Source organism: Sesamum indicum, linkage group LG10, assembly GCF_026168435.1.
Source record: "Sesamum indicum cultivar Baizhima isolate 11 linkage group LG10, ASM2616843v1, whole genome shotgun sequence".
Taxonomy (NCBI): domain Eukaryota; kingdom Viridiplantae; phylum Streptophyta; class Magnoliopsida; order Lamiales; family Pedaliaceae; genus Sesamum; species Sesamum indicum.
The window spans coordinates 11,837,591-11,845,047 of record NC_142666.1 but is presented as its reverse complement, the minus strand read 5'-3'; the positions used below and the strand labels follow the sequence as shown (position 1 = coordinate 11,845,047).

Genomic DNA, 7,457 nt, shown 5'->3' with positions numbered 1-7,457 from the left:
CCCAATGATTCAACTACATTCAACTTTCAATTTTATGTGATAATTTTGAATAAGCTCTGACCAATGTTAATTTTTCACCTTGTAGACAATACTTGAGAGAGATAACTTCTATGGATGTTAGAGAGTTAATGGTGTGCTCTTTCCGAAGCCATTGGATTTTAAGTTTCCGGCACCTCCGCCCCCACCCCCATCCTCACCACCATCACAAGTGCCTCCAAGAGTCCAAAAGGTACTGTAGATCTATCTTTCTTTATTTTGTTTCCCTTTTTTTTTTTCCAAAAAACAAATCTTCGTGTCTGTGGTCTTTAGTCTTCTTCATTTGTTTAGATCTTTTATTCTAAATATAAATTTTATAAGAAGTACTGACCTAAAACTGAAAATTGCTCAATCTTGAAAGTGGAAAGACAATACTTTTGGCTTTCACTTTGAATTTGAAACAAAGCTTTTTGGAAAAAAAAGTCAAAATTTGCTTACCTATTTTTTTTTTAGGGAAAAGTATTATTTTAGTCCGCTAAGTATGCCTAATTTTATTTTTAATCCGATAACTATGTCCATTTTTGTTTAGGTACAGTAACTTAATAAATTGCTTACTTTTAGTCCTCTAGTAGATTTTAGGACAATTTTACTCCTATGCAACTTTTGAAAGTCAGTTTTAGTCCATATGCACTCATAGGGATAAAATTGTCCGAAAATTTGCTAGAGGACTAAAAGTAAGCAATTTTGTAAGTTACTGAACCTAAACAAAAATGGACATAGTTATCGAACTAAAATTAAAATTAGACATACTTAGCAGACTAAAATAATAATTTTTTCAGAAAAAATTATAAGAATACTTTCAGAAATTACAAAAATACCCGTTCCTTCTGTCCCTCCCATCTTTAGTCTACTTTGTAGAAACTCACAATCAAACCCTCACATATTTTTCTGTTCTGATTTAAGAAACCATCAAACTCCCTCCCTCCCATCTTTTGTAAAAACCTTCAAAATCACCTCTCACAAACCCACCATCAAACCGCTCCATCCCCGGGAAAAACCCTCAAGATCCAAGAAAGAAACACCACCGGGTAAGAACCTCGTGATCGCATCCTCGTCCGAACGCACTTACAGTAAGACGTCGCTTCCTGGTGGTTCTTTAATTTTCATTAACAATAATTTGGAATCTGTGCATGTAGCTCCACATCAAGGTAGCCCAAGGGAAGTGTTGGTGGTCCTCGCTTTGTGCACACATAGCCTCGGCGAAATTCGAAAGAAAAAGAACAAAGGAATGAAACCAAGAAAAGTTTGCACACGTAGCCTCAGCGAATGAGCCACGATGGAGTTAGTGGTGGAGTGCGCCGACGACGGCCGACTCAAGCCGGAGAACATGATGGGGCCTGATGGGCCCCTATCCAAAGGCAGCACCCACAGGAGAAGCAGCAACAGAGGTTGGGTACAATACAGAAAAATCGAAAATAGAAAAAACCCACAGGTAAAAATCTTCAAAACCACTGCAATCTTCCTTTCATTTCATTTCTTGAATTTTGGTGAAGAGGGTTTCTTCGTTTGATGTACTTTTGGGTCGTTGTTGGAGATTATGCTTTGTGAATCATAATTTCTACATGGGTATTAGTGGTTACTTCATTATATAATTGCTTGTGTAAGGTTTGACCTCATCCATTTTGCAATTTCTTGTAAAGTACGGCTATCATCATAACAAGTAACGAATGTCTTGTTTAAGAAACTGTCACTTTTGGTTATGGTGTGTCCACAAGGATTCTTGCTGTTCTTAGTTATATGATAGTCTTCTAAGTTATTGAAGGATAGATGGTTAAGGCTTCGTGTTATTAATTACTTATCATTTTAAGCAATGCAGTCATATGTTCCACGTGAAAGAACAATGAATGCAAGTCTAAAACTGTTGTGGTACATGTCTGCTCCATTCTTTTGATAGTTAGTTTTAGGATTTTCACCTAGGAGCGAGTTCTGCAATTCAAATATTGTATGTCAGGCGGTTTCTTTGTTTCCGCATTCTTCGATAGTTGGCACTTTGACATTCATGTTTCCCTAAAGCATAGTAGTCAATGGCTCATGGCTCACCGTGGCACATGGCACGACACGCGCCTTTGGTAAGAACGGCACTAATGCACAAAAATAATTGATATGTTTATATAATTAGTATTTTTCATAGAGAACAATATAAATAAAGTACATTATATTTTTCATAAATCAGAAGTAATATAGAAATCAGATTTTCAGTCAAATACATTATATTTCCCAAATTTTCAGATTTTCTAGCTGTCATTTTCCTGTAGTAAGCGGAGGCTGTCTGGCTTTGATGAGCTGAAAGACTCATTTTTCATTTATGATTTTGGTTAATCTCTTTATGTTCATGAGCTTCACGTGCTTGGTCCATTGTTTTGGAGATTTTGACTGTAAAGCAAATATTGCAGGAAACTTAGCCAGTGTATAGTATGAGCAGAGCAATCATGATATGGCAATACTCAACTACAAGCGAGCAATAACATGGTTAGGATATCATTTCCATATAAAGATCCACTGAATCTTTTTTCTGTATATTTATGATGAACTTTGCTGGTGGTTCTCTTTTTCACGTCCTTTCTATTGCCAGGCAATGCATTAAAAGATGCTGGGAGAGTGGAGGAATAAATCCACTGTTACCAAGTTAGTGCTTTCTTACTCTTATTCAATTGCTTGTTGTGTAGGTATATTTCTGTCTTTATGCGAACAGGCTTCCTTTTTCTGTATTACCATTAGCTTGTTTATGATTGTGAAATCTTTCTTTTAATCCTTTAAAGGAACATCATGAGTGTTGCAGCTCAGTGCTACAAGGCAACACTAGCTGTTACAACAGGACTTTCTGCCCCTCTCATTAACTTAGCTGTAATATACAAGCAGCAGGTATTATGTTGGTCTTTTTACCTCAAATGCTGAGCAGCAATATGAAGTTAAAGGAACTTAAGTAGTTCTGTATAACAAGGATCAGTTGCATGATTTTAACGAATGTCATTTAATTTTCACTTGCTTTTTAACATCTGGTGGTAAGAAACTATTGTCTATAATGCATTTACAGAGTAATTATGCAGATGCAATATCTTGCTACAATGAGGTCTCCATAGGCAGCTGATGGCAGATACTTGACTGAAGAGAAGTTCAAAGCATATGTTATTGTCTATAACCATCCAAAAGCAATCAAAGCGTGCTATGCGAAGGTCAATGAAGACGATAAAACTGATGCTGCGATGGATGTGCTTGTACCTAACGCAGGCGCTTATTCCTCTCTCTCCTTTCCTCCCCTTCTCTCTATGACATTATTTTTCCAAGTAGATTGGAACCTTATGTGTAATTCATTAATAAAGCTTGTTCTGAATTTTCAATAATTTCACTACTTGTGCTTGCTAGGTGGGGAAACTTATTGGCTGTATCCAAAAAGAAGAGAACTATGACATTCTCAAGCTAAGGTAAGAAAAACTTCGTTAACACTATGGCTTCATCTCTGATAGGCACTCGCAGACTCCCTGGCTGAAGTTTAAGATTCGTTAACAATAGTAATTTTATATAGCTAGATCTCCTTCTGAACCGAAGGAAATTGCATAGAGCCTAGCTCCTCTGTTTCTCTTTTCCTTCTTACAACATATAAACTTCTGTAGTATCTTAACTTATATAATTTGGTTGAAATTTGAAGAAGCCACGATACACTTGAACTCCTTTCCGTGATATACTACCTTTTATTATCAGGATTCAGGTCCACTAAGTGTCGATGCATAGTCACATTTCCTATCATACCTCTTACTCCAGTTCCCTCATGCCCTCATATTTTAAGATTGTAATTTATTCACTTTGGAATAGTCTAAGTTTCCATGGGTAAAATGGATGACCCTGTATGCATTTTAGGGGTCTAGTAACATGGGAAGAGTACGTTGTGACTTCTCTGATGTATCATGCATGGTAGCAAACATTTATTTATACAAGGCTTTAGAAGTAAACCCTGTTTGTGATTTATTTATTTAAAATTGCCGAATGACACACAATACACTAATTCCTCATATGAACATGCAGTAGTATAAGTTGAGGAATTGTAAACTTATCTATTTGTCTTCATGCATGGTAGCTACCAGGTGAATGTGTTTGAGGTGGCAACGAGGAGGAATATTACAGCTATGTTGGAGGCTGGGGCTTTGAAAATAATGACACAGATGATGATTAAAGAAAGTAAAAGTCTTTGCATAGTGATTATGGTGGTAAAAAGTTTTCTTGGCTTCCACTTTTCATTTCATTCATTAGACATGTTTCCTTTTATGTGTGTATATTATTATCCTGAAATCTTGATATTCATCATTTGCACCATAGTTCAAAGGTACTTTTCTTTAGATCTAGGAACTTTGTTCTTTTGAAAAATAATCTTGGGTGGTTTTTCAGTGGTTTTTGAATTGATTTACTAATGGTTTTTTTTTTAAATGTACTTCAGTGTAATCTCATTCAAGTGAACAATATGTCTTCCTCGAATGTCAATATGTTTTGTTTAGCCTTTTGGGGTTAGACTCTTGGTTCAATTGAAATAACATGGAAGTTCTCATACAATTTTCATGTGAAGGATCCAATAAACTATTTCAAATGTAAAGAATTCCACCTTTTGAAGTTTTCATTTATTTTCTGTTATATTATCAAACTACTACTTTTTTTTTCGAGTTTATGGAGAATGATAGTTGGTAATTTGATGAATAAATGTGATTTAAGAAGCATAAGATTGAGACATGAATGTGCACTTGCGTTATGTGATTGTTGCTCTGAGTAAATGTGGAGTGGTTGAGGCCTAATTTCATGCATTTTGAATTGCTTTGAAATAGAGTTGGAATGTCTCTGCTTCCACTCAATCATAGGAGTTCTTGTGAAATCATATATGTTTGCTAAAACGCTGCCCAGTTGATCCTTATAAGCCTAACATGGGACATGCATTATTTTGAAAAATTCAAAGGCCCTTCCCCTTGAAAATTTCTTTTACCGTGAAAAAAAAAAAGAAGAAGAAAGAATAGCAAGAAAAAGGAAGATTACATCTACTCCACTGGTTTAGGTCACTTATTAACTGGGTCAAGGTGGACGACCATATCGGTGTGGCCATCACCGGACTGATGGCCGATGGACGACAAGGCTCAGGTTTAGTTTAATTTCTTGGTTAAACCCTAAGTCTTTCATTTCTTGTTTCTCGTACTTGTTTGGTGGTTTATTCTGTGGAGCATTGTCTAATTGAGAGTTAGGGTTTAAGATTAGGGGACCAGTAGTGTAGAAATTCGTGAAAGGATCACAAGAAAAAAAACGGATTAATGTATATCAGTAACATAATTAATGCTTTGACGAGAATTGCTTCATTTTTCATTGATGGTATTCTTTTGGGGGTTTCTTGTGTACAGATGCGGAGAACTCTGTAATTGAGAGTTTGGGTTTTGATTGAGGAGTAGTAGTATGGGAATTTCATGGATGGATATGAAGAAAACCTTGGGCAAACTTTTGTTAATGTTCATTATGTTGAATTCAATTAATTTTGTACTCTATATACCAGCGAGGGGAATTGTACAACTAAATTTGTTTGAATTGAGGGGTAGGGTTTGGAATGGGAGTGTACACTGTCAGACTTCTTGTAATAGAATTTATTCCAAGGAATACATGACTTTGTTGTAAACTAACTGAGAAAAGATCATTTGGAAAAGGAAAAATGGTGTAGCTGTTTGTATATATGTCAGTTGGAGGAGTAATGAAGAGAAACTAGCATTTGATAGTTGGTTTGTATGATATTTGTCAACGGTTTGGTGGCAATAGTAACTTGAAGAAATGTTGCACTACACTATATTCAACTGATCAATGTGGAGTAATTTATATTAAGGAGAAATCTGATATTTCTGTGATATGCTGGATTTTCCTTTTTATAGCTTTTCCACAAAAGCAACTTTCCTCATGAAAATATTTCCTATATTTCTTGTCAACTTTGCACTTATTTTTCATTGTAGCATTGTTCCATGATTTTGCTTAAGCATAGGTCTGAGATCAAGGGAGCTGCACTCTAATCACAAGGGAGTGGCCTTGATGATTACCTGATTTACCGCCAAAAACTTCTCTTAGTCTCCTCCAATTTAGTCTAAGAAGAAAATTTCTTGATCTCTTGTTAAAGTTTGTGTTAGTACTCTTTGACATAATGTTGTTGCAACTTACTCTGATGTTTTGAGCTTAACTTAAATGATATCTAAATCTGATGCTATGTAGTAAAACGAACTTTTTCCTGGATTTTGTGGCTTTTTTTCATATAGAGATCAGGTGGTGATCTTCAGTCGTGGTTTTAGCGTTTCTGATTTTATCTTCATTTGCTCTCCACATTACTTGTTATGGACTGTCTGGGGCTGCACTTGTATATGTATTATGTGCCAGTTTTTGCATAGGAATAAATGATTTTCCAAGTTTCTTTATAAACATCACCATTTGTTTTTTAAGCTATCCCTGGAAAATTTTATTTTAGCTTGTGATGTGTGCAAACTTTCTCAGTTTTAAACTTGTACTGGATTTATGTGGTTTACCTGGTACATTTGGTTTAGGATTTTAAAAGCTGAGGGTGAGAATAAAGATCAGAAGCAGAAGTGTCGGTTAGCCTTTGAATTCGAGGTAGTTGGTGAAGAGCTCCCAACTGATGAATCCGCTGCTCCGAACCAAGCCAGTGTTGCTGAACCAGGTCCAGCTTCTGCAAATCAGGGCCCCCCTGCCGACCAAGGCGTCGCTCCAATGGATATCTGATGATGTCATCTTATGGTTAAAGAAATGATTTTCGTGTCTTGAAACTTCCAATACCATGATCTACTGAACGGAATTGCTGGTAGTATTTGGATGCTTGTTTTATGAGCAGCAATCAGATTGTACATCTTCAGTGAAATTATTTTAGTTTATCCTTTTATGCCTTGCCTTATATTATTTTCTGTGAACACTGTACGGTGCTCTTTATTCGGGTTGGGATACAATGATGAACGTTGCTTGTTGGGAACCAATAGCTTATGATGTTCATTAGCGTTTTTATTTAGGAAGCAGGCTAATGGATCTCTTTCTAAAGTAGCCGAGGGTGGTACATATGCTACCATCTAAAATTTTATGTTGACGTTTATTTGGAAATCTCATACTTCATACTCAAGATCATTAATCACTAAAGTTAATCGTTTCTAAGTATTTTATTAAGGGTTCGTCGGATGAAATCTCATTGTTTGCCGCAAAACGTCGATAAAACATAATTAGGGGAAAAGGGGGGGAAAAAGATAAAGCATAATTAGGGGAAAGGTTGGGAAAGAAAAATGAAGAACGGGATAAGTTGACTATGTAATTTCATAATTTGAAGGGGGCAAAAAGGTAAAGGTACTAGCAAATGCTCGAAATAATCCCTGCAGATAAACAGATGCATAAGGATATATTGTGATTAATGTCCGTGGTAG

At 36.0% G+C, this 7,457-nt stretch overlaps 1 long non-coding RNA gene across 7 annotated transcripts; it reads left to right on the top strand.

Annotated features, from left to right (window-relative positions):
- The first annotated feature begins 890 nt into the window (after positions 1-890).
- LOC105178981 (uncharacterized) lies at positions 891-6,943 on the top strand. Of its 7 annotated transcripts, XR_016067971.1 has the most exons (10): positions 892-1,064; positions 1,173-1,468; positions 2,430-2,505; positions 2,609-2,661; positions 2,796-2,898; positions 3,071-3,264; positions 3,400-3,458; positions 4,109-4,238; positions 5,069-5,151; positions 6,579-6,943. It is a non-coding gene; the product is annotated as an uncharacterized LOC105178981 (long non-coding RNA). The 7 variants fall into 7 exon arrangements; XR_016067968.1 differs by having other exon boundaries at positions 891-1,064; positions 4,109-5,151; XR_016067969.1 differs by lacking the exon at positions 5,069-5,151 and having other exon boundaries at positions 893-1,064.
- Positions 6,944-7,457: the final 514 nt, after the last annotated feature.